Source organism: Zophobas morio, unplaced genomic scaffold (genome assembly GCF_036711695.1).
Source record: "Zophobas morio isolate AGI-343-1 ecotype UQ-CSIRO unplaced genomic scaffold, CSIRO_AGI_Zmor_V1 ptg000008l, whole genome shotgun sequence".
Classification (NCBI taxonomy): Eukaryota; Metazoa; Arthropoda; class Insecta; order Coleoptera; family Tenebrionidae; genus Zophobas; species Zophobas morio.
Genome location: NW_026972113.1, coordinates 3,014,763 through 3,028,935, shown reverse-complemented (window position 1 = coordinate 3,028,935; position 14,173 = coordinate 3,014,763). Strand labels below are relative to the sequence as shown.

The window sequence follows — 14,173 nt, the reverse complement described above, 5'->3', positions numbered from 1 at the left end:
GTTACTATGTAGTAAAAACATTAATGCGCTGAATTAATTTGACCACTGTAAACCCTAAACCACAAACTAGCGGGTTTTGTACCGGTGGATGACCTGAAACTTTCTGGGCTTATCGAAATTGAGAGCAAATCTGTTGATAGAGTCAACAAGTACATTTAAGACCTGCGCTGAGTTCAAAGACGCCGAAAAGGGAAAGCACAGAATAGTGAGCACTTAATGCCTATACAACCCCATCTCGGCTGATAAAGCAAGCGCCATTAATCCAGGCATTCTTTATTATTTCTGTGTCGTTGGCTTTTTTCCTGTCATATTATCTTTTATGTTCTAATTGCGACGGTTGCTTCAAAGGCCTTCTCGGCTAGTTTACATTCAGCTCTCGTTCGCTAATTGCTGCTATGGTAATGACTGAACCCTAACTTATGCAAACTTTAAAGGGGGTGGTGAAAGTTCTGGCACGTTTAAAATAAAGCTGTGAATGAGTCGGGGAGGTGGATTTTCGTGTAAAGGTGATTACAAGGCCAATTCAAGTCGCAGGTGATTAGGAAAGTTGAAGCTAAACACATTTTAAATATTCAAGAAATGAAAGCGATGTGTTTTACGAGCGTACTGATGCATTTAATAATTCAGTAACCGTGATGGAATTAATCGAATTTGAAAAATTACATACTCCGCTATTCCATTTCGAATATACGTTATCATTTAGTTTTATCGAAATATAAATTTACGTTTATTTGAGTGTGGGTTACGTTCTATTTTGTATTCGTTTCAGCAGTAATCCCATTAATTTATGGATGGATTTTAAATTTAAGCAAAAATATGGTTCGCTTGCTCTCTGGTTCTTGATTTAATTAGTTACCACCAAGCAGAGTGTGAATGCGAAAAACGAACTAATTAGCACAGGTAAGCTCCGAGTAATTGGGAAAATTCAATTTAAAGATTTCGTGTAAACAGAGTTTTCGTAAATTCGCACTTCTTTTTACCTAAGCGGTCAAACCCGTTTTCACTAAGGAGCTTTGTTGATGAAATTTCGTTTGTAACTGGTTGTCGTAATAACCAATTAGTGTAATGAGCTTACTTCTGACGCAAGCCAATAAATAAAAACGAAATATTAAAATTTGGAACTTGACATGACAATTTTCAGCTAGAAACCGAGTTTAAGGCCTGTTATTTTCGAAAAGAACACGACTTTCACCAAAATTGCATCTTTTTACTTCCCGAGCGTAAGCAAAGGAAGTATTGTAATCGAGTCCGTCGGCCGACTCTCTACTTTTACGTTTTCTCGATCCTTCATGACCCCTAGAAGACGAAGAAATAGGTCTCCCATTTCCGTCTGTCTGTCCGTCTGTCCGTCTGTCCGTCCGTCTGTCCGTCTGTCCGTCTGTCCGTCTGTCCGTCTGTCCGTCTGTCCGTCTGCCGTCCCGGATTTTTATTAGACAGATAATCTCCGAAAGTACTGGACCGATTGTTGTGAAATTTTGTAGTTATATTAAGAATATCATGTAGATGGTAAAACGCTAACCAAAATTTGTCTAATCATCCCCACCACTAATGCGATGACGTCACTTCAAAATTGTACATAGTAAATGGGTTTTCAATTGCATAAAATAACATAGTCCTATACATGTAGTTTACAACTCTGAATCGACTTTTCACCCGAAACGTCCAGATTTTTGGAAAAAAAATCAAAATTATAAAACAACATTTTGAAATTTAATTTTTAATCTGCTAACCAGAATGCTTTGAAATGTTGCAGATGTTTTAAGGCTATAAAGAGCATCATAAATCTTTAGTCAAAAAATATTTGCTTATCCCCTCCAAAAACTTGATGACGTCAGCTCAAAAGTTTGTGGAATAAATCATATCTAAAATGTACAAAATATGATGAGCCTGTACTTGTGATCTATCACTCCATTCATATTTTTTGGATTTGCATATACAGGGAGACTCAAAAAAATTAATGAATGCGTAAATATATTTTATTGATTTAATCAGGAACTACAAAACCGAATGCTCTGAAATCTTGCAGATGTTTTAAGGTCATAAAGAGCATAATAAATGTTTAGTCAAAATATATTTGCTTATCCCCTCCAAAAACTTGATGACGTCAGCTCGAAAGTTTGCCGAATAAATCATATCTAAAATGTACAAAATATGATGAGGCTGTACTTGTCATTTATCACTCCATTCATATTTTTTGGATTTGCATATACAGAGTGACTCAAAAAAATTAATGAATGCGTAAATATATTTTATTGATTTAATCAGGAACTACAAAACGGAATGCTCTGACATCTTGCAGATGTTTTAAGGTTATAAAGAGCATAATAAATGTTTAGTCAAAATATATTTGCTTATCCCCTCCAAAAACTTGATGACGTCAGCTCAAAAATTTGCCGAATAAATCATATCTAAAATGTACAAAATATGATCAGTCTGTACTTGTGATCTATCACTCCATTCATATTTTTTGGATTTGCATATACAGGGTGATTCAAGAAAATAAATGAAAGCGTAAATTTATTTTACTGATTTACTCAGGAACTACAAAACCGAATGCTTCGAAATCTTGAAGATATTTTAAAATTATCATAAGCATGGTAAATTTTTGATCAAAACGTATTTGGTCGTCCCCCCTAAAAAATTTATGACGTCACCACAAAATTTTGCTGAATAAATCCTATCTAAAATGTACAAAATATGGCGAGTCTCTTCTTGTGATTTATCATTCCATTCAAATTTTTTCGATTTGCATATACAGGGTGACTCAAAAAAATTAATGAATGCGTAAATTTATTTTATTGATTTAATCAGGAACTACAAAACCGAATGCTTTGAAATCTTGCAGATGTTTTAAGGTTATAAAGAGCATAATAAATTTTTAGTCACAATATATTTGGTTATCTTCTAGAAAAAACTGATGACGTCAGCTCAAAAGTTTGCCGAATAAATCGTATCTAAAATGTACAAAATATGATGAGTCTGTACTTGTGATTTATCATTCCATTCATATTTTTGGATTTGCATATGCAGGGTGACTCAAAAAAATTAATGAAGGCGTGAATTTATTTTATCGATTTAATCAGTAATTACAAAACCGAATGCTTTGAAATCTTTTGAAAATTTTAAAGTTATTATAAGCATGGTAAACTTTTGTTCAAAATGTATTTGTTCATCCCTCCTAAAAAAATTGAAGACGTCACCCTTAAATTTTGCTGAATAAATCCTATCTAAAATGCAAAAAATATGATGAGTTTGTACTTGTGATTTATCATTCCATTCATATTTTTTAGATTTTCTTAAGAGGTGGTTCAAAAAAATTAATGAAGTCAATTTATTTTATTGATTAAATTAAAGGCAACACTTATTATTAGTATTACACCTCAACCAACCCAATTTGGTAGACACAAAATTTGTTAAAGGAAAAACTCGGTTCAAACATAAGGGTAGCACGCTTATTTACATCGACTTTAACATTACAGACCTGCATTTGTTTTATGCGCTCACTTGGTTCCGCGAATGTGAAATAGACATGTTTATAATCAACCAATTGTAAATTTCACCGTCAAGAATTAAAATAAAACCCAATGTTTTATATAATAAGCGGAAGTCGAAGCAATAAAACCGATGGTCGTTTTGTTTACAGTTTCTCTGTTTGACTCTCACGTATGCTGTTACGCCTGTCATCTTAAATTAAGAATGTTTATACATACACGATTTTCAGTTGCCTCTGATACGTATACGTGAGTAATTTGTTTCGTTATTTTATTGATTATTACAAATCAATATTCAAAACGACCCAATTCATTTTCCCGAAAATTTGAGAATATAATAATTTTATTCTTAGTATTACACTACATCTATCCCAACTGATATACGTGTCCTTGCAAAAATGTTGATGACGTCATCGCAATTTTTTTTAAATTCCCACTACAAAAATGTAATGAGAAAAAAAACACAATAGGCATGCAGTCGTCAAGTTTCCGACAGTACTTCCTGTCTAAACTCTTTAGACCAATTTTTTGAATTTGTAACTTTCACGTAATAGGAATCGACATTATTATATAATTATGATTATTATTACGTAGTGCGTCAAGTGACATGGAACAAAGATGTCAATTTATACCGCGAGTCGGTTTATTATGAGGTCGAGACAGTCAACGTCATTATCTCTTCTTCGTAAAATAAACAGCGCACTTTTCTATTTCTGACGCGTTTTTCCATGTAGCTACCTTTGAAATCTTTTAGAGTCCGGTTACCCAGCCCTCGCTGCGTCAATTAAACTTTTGTAAAAACCGTTTCTAATTTAGTAAAATGAAGTAATTACGCAAGCGTTGTTTTAATTCAAGTTTGTGAGGTTAGTGGGAATAAAGTAGTGACAAACGAGCGCGGCGGCGTTCTTCTCTGCAGGAACCAGGTGTAAGTTGCAGGAACTGCTTCGCCGGAGGGGGCGACTGTAATTAAAATGTCTGCTAGCAAACTCCTCGTCAGTCGGACAAATTTATCGTCTGTACATTGTGTTGCAAATTTGTTTTGGGGTTATGAGTGTTACTCTAAATCTCTTGGATATTTCACTTTGAAGTGATTTATAGGAAAATTTATTAGATTATACCGTTGCCATAACTTATTGCTCCACGTTGCACTGCTCACCAGAATCGGCATCGGGATCTGCAGGATCTGATCCAGACAACGTGCCGAGAAATTCATGAACGGTGCGTTCGCCACTTTCTAAACAATTTATTACGTGAATACGAATTAATCATTCGTCCGAAAGCCCCGCCGCTTTTCGCTGACTCGAAAGTGTTTAGTGGACGATTGTTTTGAACGACAATGATTGATTAATGGCGAATAATTGACGAAAACAAGTGTCGATGAAAAAAGATATTAAACTGGTATGACAGTCGGGATAAAACTATTGGCGTATCAATATGAAAATGACACTAATAAACTTACAACGGAAAAATTACTTCTGCATTTCATTGGTATTTTTTTAAATATTTCTGGCTAATAATTTAAGGTTTTTGAAAATACGGATAACGGAGACACAGTGCGTGCTTCGATTTTACGACATTATCGCTTCAGCTGGAGTTCAGTTTCGAAGTTCTAATACGGGATTCAATGTTCGAAAATATTATCTCGTTCTAGTGAAAGCCCTACAGGGGAAGTTAAATTGATCTGTCCTTATAATCGAACCGGTTGTATGATAGTCGTATATTTGTCGTGTTTCGGTTTCGGTAAGCAATCAACAGGGCTTTTCGCTAATAACTAATTCATTGGTAATAACAAACGAGATTTGAAAGGGTATAAGTGAAGTTCATAGCGAATTTGAAGTTCTTATTGGTTTTGGAACTGTAATCCCGGCTTAATTCCTTTCGAATGCGCGGCTTAGGCAACCCGCCAAGTTATAACTTTAATTAAAGTCCAGATTGATAGTGGGCAAAAAATTTACGAGGGCATTAAAATAATGCTTTATGATTTTTTTATATCCGGCGGTTTATTAAGAGGTTGTGTCCGGTCTAGGCATTCGCGCGGATTTAAAGGTTGAAGAGAATGCGAAGGGAGAAGGAACCAACAATAAATCCATCAAACTCGAATTCAATATGACCTCATACAAGTTGCGGGATATTAATACCGATATTGCGAAATTATATTAGATAGGGACTTGAGCTCTAATACATCATCGTTCTCTTGACCGACTTGAGGTTCGACATCAAAATCTATCTAATCCTAGATCAAGGGAATGGTTTAATCCTCAGAGCAAGTTTCCCTTCTGGATCGGTTAATTCGGTTTCTGTAATACCGAGCGAACCAAGCACGGTCACAATGACTGTAATCCCTGTGGATCTGGCGAAACAAACTAAAAACCGTCATTTTGCCGAACAACTTCGTTCACAAACTTTTCTTGGGTCAAATCGTGACAAATATAGCTAACATGTTACATTTCCAAATCCACTCTGCTAAATTAAGTTTAGTTTATGGCTGGCGTCCTGCACTGGTTGGATCTCCCAAACAAACCGTAATACAAAAATTATTTCGCTGCACATTACCGATCACATATTTGGTGAATTTAAATCAAACTACATCAAATTCGCATTACATGCTTGGTACCAATTTGTTCATCCGCAATCCCCGTTTTTTTCAAAATGTAATACCGGCAGATTGAATTTTTATTGCAAAAAAATTCAAATTTCTATGGCTCGGATGTATGGCGTCATTTAAATTCACTCATCTAATATTAGTTGTAATCCTGGTTTAGGACGGGTTAATGTTATTAAATTTCAATTTGTAATCAAAATTGCATTAGCATGTGAATCGGTTAAATCAATCGGGATATTTTAGGTGTTAGGATGTAAATAATGTCACGGGAACCAAAATAAAATATGGAACAAATTGTGCAAGCGAGTACTGAATCAATAAAATGAACCAGAAACAAAACAACAAAAGAATGTTTAATGCAAATACATTTTTAATTGACCATTCAAATCTAGTCGTTTCACGTCCCCAATTACGTCTACGAAGTGGTACTTTCTCGTAATGAAATGTCAAAATTACTTCTTTACACTCACTTGTCACTTTTTTGGAATAAGTTGCCATTTTTGGGTACTCAGATGTCAAAAACTTACTTTTGGGTCATTGACCTTGTGTCTATGTCCAACATTTTTTTTTAAACCGAAAGTACCGTTATTTTATTATATATTATTTTTAATGAATATCGTTATAAAACACGACGGTATACAATTTTTTCTTAGTAGAAGACGAAACTAATTACTTTTCTGTATGGTCGTCTAAAAAATGTTGTGTGTACCTTGGCTAAAAAGAAATTTTTCGGCCTCATCTGATTTGAAAGCTTGAACTTAAGACCGAGGTAGGGATAATTTGATGCTCAGAACATTTATGAGGTCGGTCATTATAAGGGGTTTGACGCCACGACAGCAAAAATAGTGATGATTGGGGCCCTCGAAATAAAATAAATAAATACAATTTCAAATGAATGTGCGGTTTATTTTACCTCATTTATTATCCATTACAAATTAGATTTATAATTAAAATAATAACGAGTTCAATTTTGATAGCATTAACCAGAAAATTTCGCATTAAAAACATCAATAGTGTAAGAATAAAGTGGCTTATTCTATATCACTGAATTAAAATATTAAATTTTAACAATAATTAAAGTTAAATAACTCGCACTAGTTTCAGTTAAAAGGATTTTGATTTAATCTAATTTGAAAATGTTCCTGGCGCATCCACCAAATTTGAAACATTAAAATATCGAACTTTATTCTTTTTATTGAATTTGATATTTCTTTGATGATCTCGATCAGACAAATTTTGATTAGCGTTTCACCATCTACACAATATTCCTAATATGCATACAAAATTTGACACGAATCGGTCCGGTATCGTTATAGTTCAACGTTTTTTAGGGCTCTTATGCTGGTAAAAACTCAAGACGGATTCATAAACTACAAGTACACGAGTATATTATTTTCAAAATTTACACAACATTGTGTAAAGAAAAATGAGAATATTACCAATTAAAATTTTACAAATTCTCCTCTGATATTAAAAAAAAATGAAATTCTGACATAATTGTATGTAACGAGTTTTGTTTATTTGATTAGTACCTAGTTTATATGCAACAATAATTTGTCAGTTGTACTCAGAGTAATTATAAATAAAATAACTAACAGTGCAGCGTTATTATTGTAAATGTTATTTATCCATTTAGTCAGTAAAACATAATATAGACCACTCTAAATTAATGAAAATTGTTGCTACAGTGTCTGCAAACAAACTCAGTAAAATGAAACATAATAACCGTGTATGAAGGTTATTGTTTCAACAGCTAGTATGTTAATGCAAAAACGCTAAACTACACTGACCGGCAAAAAAACCGGCCACCCTGAAATATTTATGTCGCAAAATCATTTTAGAAATTATATTTTATCTAGCCATTTTATTGATTTGTCTCTTTTTTTAGCTAGTTTGTACATCATGTGTCTACAGTGAATGGTTATCTAAATAAAATAACAGCCACCAGATAAATGAATAAATTTTAAACCGATTTTGCGAAATATTTCAGGGTGGCCGGTTTTTTGCCGGCCAGTATACGTAGCCGATTTTTTCGACATATAACGTCTGTAGTATTTATAAAGTTTTGCTGAATTATTGCTTTCAGAGTGTAAGGAAGCTAGCTAAAAATCCAAAAAACAAAAAAAACAGGTCTCGTGTTATCGTCTATCTGTCAGAAACTACCGGATTGATTGTTGACATATTTTATATGCATTTTAGGTATATCGTGTAGATGGAATCAAAATTTTGTTTGATTATCCCCAGCAATAGTGTGATCAAGTCACCTCAAAATGTTACATCATAAATGTTATTTAGATTTTATAAAACAACATACTCCTACACTTATAGTTGTAAAAACGTACTGATTTTTCTCCCTAGACATCTAGATTTTTGGAAAAAAAAAATTCTTTAACAAATTAACTTTGAAACTGTAAAACCGAACACTTTTAAAATGTTGCAAACGTTGTAAGTGTAAGAGTATATTCGGTTTTTAGAACTTCCTGAGCTTGTTTTCTGAATTTATTAATATATCACACTTGAGTTATCCGCCACTGTCTTTGAATCGAACGCATTATGTTACCAAAACACTCCATTGACGTGTTTGTGTTTGGTCTGGCTTGGAGTGCGGGGAAATCGGGTGAACGGTCAAACAATTGCTCCAAAAGTATTAATGCCAGGCACAATGTAAAAAAAAATGTGACACATTTTATAATTGAACCAGTGACCTCTGGGTTAGTAATACAATATTTACTACGGCACGACCATCGTTCACTACACGTCAGTTCTCTTATATCGGCAAAAATATGATGAGCTAATTTGGATTCAGATGCCTAGGGTCAAAAATCAAGGCGGATTCATAAACCACTAGTATAGGAGTATGTTATCTTGACCTCTTTGCCACATTTCCATCAGGAACATCACATCAACATATGTCCGTTCTTTATTGTTTTGACCACTTCCACTCGGCTCTGTACACCCATTAAGCGTCAACTTTTAATTCTCAACACACATTTCCCCGAAATTGGTTTCTGTAGTACGAACAGATAAATGTTAATGTCTGCCACACCATTACAATAGCACACTATGCCCGAGAAATGGGTTAGCGTGAGCGCAGAAATTTGATTTAGCGGCTCTCTCGCCATATTCTCTCTGATATTGGAGAAGCGGCGCCGTGAGAGGGGCGACAGGCCTGAATTTTAATTAGTACTTAATACGGAGAACCGAACTCGTCGAAGGAACGAAGTTGGTAGTGGTAAATTGGCTGGTGCGGCAAAACGGAGGATTTATGATGGCGACGCACCCTCAACACCACACACATGTTTCGCCCAAGAACTTCAGCCAATTGTGCCGACAAGTGGAGAAAGTTTAGGCCGATTAATCACGACGACTACTACCGCAGATAATTTATTATAATTTAGGACTAATCGCACCATACGCGTCTCCGCCGCCGAAACCCCAATACGGAATGTGGGGGGAATAGACGAGAAGAAAACAGACGAAAAATAAAACTAAAAGAAGTTTCGCGGCTTCTGAGGAGATCGTTTACGTGTTTTCTAAACAACTTTCGGGAGGATTATAATAATGGAAAAGTTCGGGGGAAGATTATTATTTTATATATACTAAAACGACATCTGCTATCTCTCTTCCGCACGAATAAAGAAAAAGTAAGTGTTTTGGGGGCTCGGAAGTATCTTTATTAGTTTCTTAACTGTCTTGAGTTAATCTGTTTCATAAATTTACTCTATATTCAGGTAACATAACGTGGAATACACCGGATGCTTCAAACTTTCGCTTGGAGACAAGTACATTAATTCGCACTTTGAATACTATATACAATAAATAAATTGTTATACAATGTTGTCAGACAACTGTGATTTTTTAAAAAAAATTTGGATGTATAGGGTAAAAAAATCCAAACAGATTCATAAACCACAAATGTTATTAAACGAAATTCTACTATGCAACATTTTAAACATTGTTGGTGGGGACGATTAGACAAATTTTGGTTACCGTTTAACCCTTTTGTATTTTTTGGTACGTTTCGGAGGCGGCGTCGAGGGAGCTGTGTCTACAATTAAAAAGTAATATATACACCCGAGAATGTTTTGTAACCAAAATTTATATAGGGAATTGCTAACAGCAAAACATTTTATCTCTGCGATATTGGAAACTTCAATGAACTGTTTCAACAGCTACGCTGTCATCTTGTCACCTCAGTTCTACCCTACGATAGATTGTAAATACACAAGATATAATACTGTAATTAAAATTGGAAAAGAACTCACTTCGTCTTTGAAGCTTGTAACAATTAAAGATGTATTATAATCTGGAAGAAGCGAGTTTAGTTCTCCCATCAGTTTTAATTTTTTACGGATTAGGATGTTATATCAATAAGGATGAAATATCGAAAAGAGGGTTTGAAGCTCTAGTGGCGCATTTGAATTTTTAACGTACTCTAAAGAAGTCTCGAGCTCTGGGGACGAGATGAGTCATTTTCCGTCTGTTTTTCCTCTCCTTTGGAGAGAATCCCCGGGGAGCGACTTTCCTTGTCTGGCAGAAGTTGAGGTTTTTTACATTTTATCGCTGGTTAATTTCGCATTTGTCATTTCCACCTCTACAAATTAAAAATGTAAGCAATTCAGAAATACCAACAGCAGTTGTAATTTATCGTCGAAAGCGCCTTAAATTTCTTCCAACTTCTACCAGTGCAAACACATCGAGCAATTTAATTAAGAAGAACAAACGTGCATAATATTAATTCCGGACGAACGTCGAGCATAGCAAAACGAGCGCTGATTACTTTTCCTGGCAATGTATAGGTGAGTTCCTTTGAAAACAACTTCCGCCGCGATTGTAGCAGCACATGTTTTGCTACCGTAAAACGAAATATGCGATTCCGGAATCCGTGCAAAGCGAAACGGGAAAGATCGAAAAGAAACTTTCGGCGGCCGCCTCCAACAGCGAATCTGCAAACCAAATAGCCGTTTTAAATTTCAAATTCCCCAAACGTCAAAGGGACGCTAATTGGCGTTCGCTATTTAAGAACGAGGTCCTAGCGCCGGTGAGATCGCAACAGAAGGGCGTTCTGTGGCCATCCGCCCAACGAAACGTCTAGAGTGGTACCTGAGTTTCCCAAGCACATAGAAGACACAAGACCTGGTGCTGATGCAAGAGCGATACGGCGCGATCTGGCGCTCCGGAACGTTCCGGAGGACGCAATAGAACACGCGTGGAGCAGCTGAAGGACTAGCAACAGGCGGTATCGTGGCAGACGTCCTCGGCAGGGAGGAGTCGTGGAGGGCTGACGTCACGCGAGCCGAAGGCGGGCACTTCGGCGCAGTGGCGGCCGCTTGATGCCGTCGTCATGGCGACGACGCCCGCCCGCACCACGACGCCGCGCGTGGATTGCGTCGTCACTGGAAACCTGCGAGAGAGCGTCCCGACGTGCTGGCCTTGGAACGCACAGGTGGGAAAAAGGACGGTCGGCACCCACACGCCCGAACGAGGGCAAATCAACAAGAAACCGACACGGGCTGGTTGGTTTATGACGAGGGCGAGAGGCGTTTGGTGTCAACGGGAAGGACGTAAAAACTTCGGTGGACTCTCTTGGAATGTCGAGTCAGGTTGGTCACTTAATTGAAGATACACCGAATGTATTTCCTACCGAAATACCTTCGGAAAATACAACGGACACTTGATTTCGGGGGACATTATGTTAAAAGCTGTAAAGAATCCACAAACTGATACTGTTGGTGGTCCTGGATTTTTTCAAAGGGATAATTGCAACATTGCTTAGCCCACTTGGTCTCCACTTTAATTGTTTTTAACAAACTGAATTCTTCTTTGTGATGCCAAAGCGCTCGAAATTAAAAACCGTCAACAAAGCTCTTAAGCAGCTCCTCGCAAAGTAGCTTTTGACAACATAGCAGCTGCATAACAAAACACCTCTGGACAATCTCCAAAGCTGAAAATTCCTCTAATGGTTGAGACGAGTGAAACAAAAAAAGTATATTTTGTCTGTAGAAAAGGAAATAAGTTTGTTGTTGTACCTTCGCCCCGCATAACTGGTTTTCGATACATCTCTAACGGCCATAAATAAAATAAACTATAATGTGCGTAATGTAAAAAAGTCCTTCCAAAGACGAGAAAAAAATGTTCAACACCAAGCGAAATTCGAACTCAGGGAGATAATTCCTCGGGCGGGTCCTATTACTTCTAGGCTATGGAGAGTGGTTTAAAGTTTTTATTTTCATAAATATATACCGAGAAAGACAATAAAATGAATAAGAATTTTATTTATGTAAAAATCGGCACAAAAAATATCGTTATTCCTAGGTTCGACTTGACCCGAAAAATTCACTCATATTCGCGAAACCCGAGTTTCTGACCTTGTGGTACAAATATCCATTCTGTTTCCACTCTGTTTTCTGCTGAAAACTTTTTGTTTAATAATATTAAATTAATCTGAACAATACAAAAAGTCTGTTGATTAACTAACGTCGGATGACCATTTTCAGAGCTAATTAAAGCTAAAACTCGGATATATTCTAGTGCGAAAAGTTCGGGCTTGCAGTATTTTGTGTGGAAAATAACACCTTCACCATACTAATTCGGCCTTATTTTTATGATTGTGGATGTGGGTGTTTGCAAAAACATATTGTTCTGTTATTAATATTACACTACACCTAACCAAAATGAGACATTTGTTTTTGAAAAAGTTAACGTAAATTAAGTAACGTGGTTACAAAATTTTATTAACTATTCTAAAAAAGTAGAGCCCAGCGAGCACGTACAGGTGTCACTGAAAATTATTATTCAACTGTGTGCCTGAGTGGTTAAAAAAAGTGAATTTTAAAAATGTTATTACCTGCTAAAGTTAGAGTGCTCCTATCAACCTCAATGTGCTTGGTACGCTAGCTTTCTAATGATTTATTGTTTTTTAAGTAATTTATACGTCTAAAAATGTATGATTGTGACCATCAAAATGACAAACGCGCCATGTTAATTAAAAACTATGAACAACTTTTTAATTTCACACAATATAATTATGTAACTAATTCCATCGGTCGGGTTCTAGATTTTGTCTTATCTAATATTGATAACTGCTCAGTCACTAAGGAATTTCCGCTTATAAAAGAAGACAATTATCATCCATCATTGTCTGTACAATTAACTATTCAAGCAGATAAATATAACAACTTCCAAAGTAATGCAATTCTTAAAAAATACAACTTCAAAAAAGCCAACTTTCCTCGATTATACGAGCTTTTGATACAAACTGATTGGACCTTTTTAAACAAATTCTCTGAGATAAACGCAACATGTCAAGCCTTCTATGATGCCTTATATAAAATATTAGATCAAACTATTGCTGTAGTTAAATATAACAAATGTTCATTCAAATATCCTCCTTGGTTTAGCGTTGACTTGATTAAAAATATACGTAAAAAGGACATGCTACATAAAAGGTTTAAGAAAACCGGTGATCATACTGACTATATCAATTTAAGCGCCTTAAGAGCTAGTATCAAGTATCAATCTAAACTTCTTTATAAAAATTTTATTCGTTCAACTGAAGAAAAAGTTACTAATGACCCTAAATTGATTTGGACATACATTAACTCTCGTAAAAATCGGTCAAGAATACCTAATATTATAACAGATCAACAAAATTTACAACAAGAAGGATCTGATGCAGTTGTTAATGCTTTCTCAACGTACTTTGGTAGCGTATATATAAATTCGACACCCCAGGACAGTGGAAACTTTAATAATGGTTCTACTTCCTAAATAACAAATTAACATCCGGTGTAGACCAAATTCCGAGTTTTTGTTCAGTGTTTGTCAGACCACTTCATATGTTATTCAATCTTTCTCTAAAAACCAGTACCTTTCCCAACATTTGGAAGCAGGCTCGTATATGTCCAGTTTTTACAAAAGGTGATCCGACCATGGTTGTTAACTATAGACCGATTTCCATCTTATCCAATTTATCAAAAGTCTTCGAATCTATATAAGTAGGTACATCTATAATGCTATTAAATTGAAGATCTCTATTTCACAGCATGGGTTTATGGAAAGACGATCAACGATCACCAAT

General features: G+C 35.6%; 1 protein-coding gene across 9 annotated transcripts in view; it reads right to left on the bottom strand.

The window, feature by feature from the left end:
• Positions 1 to 14,173, bottom strand: part of Bru3 (bruno 3) — a 388,759-nt gene that overhangs the window by 112,390 nt on the left and 262,196 nt on the right. For 3 of the 9 annotated variants that reach the window (XM_064050312.1, XM_064050314.1, XM_064050306.1), the window contains exon 1: positions 11,197 to 11,314. The exons of the other annotated variants lie outside the window; for them this stretch is intronic. The gene's annotated coding sequence lies outside the window, so the exon portion shown is untranslated. Of the gene's footprint in view, positions 1 to 11,196; positions 11,315 to 14,173 lie in introns of those variants that run through there. 9 annotated transcript variants of the gene reach the window in all.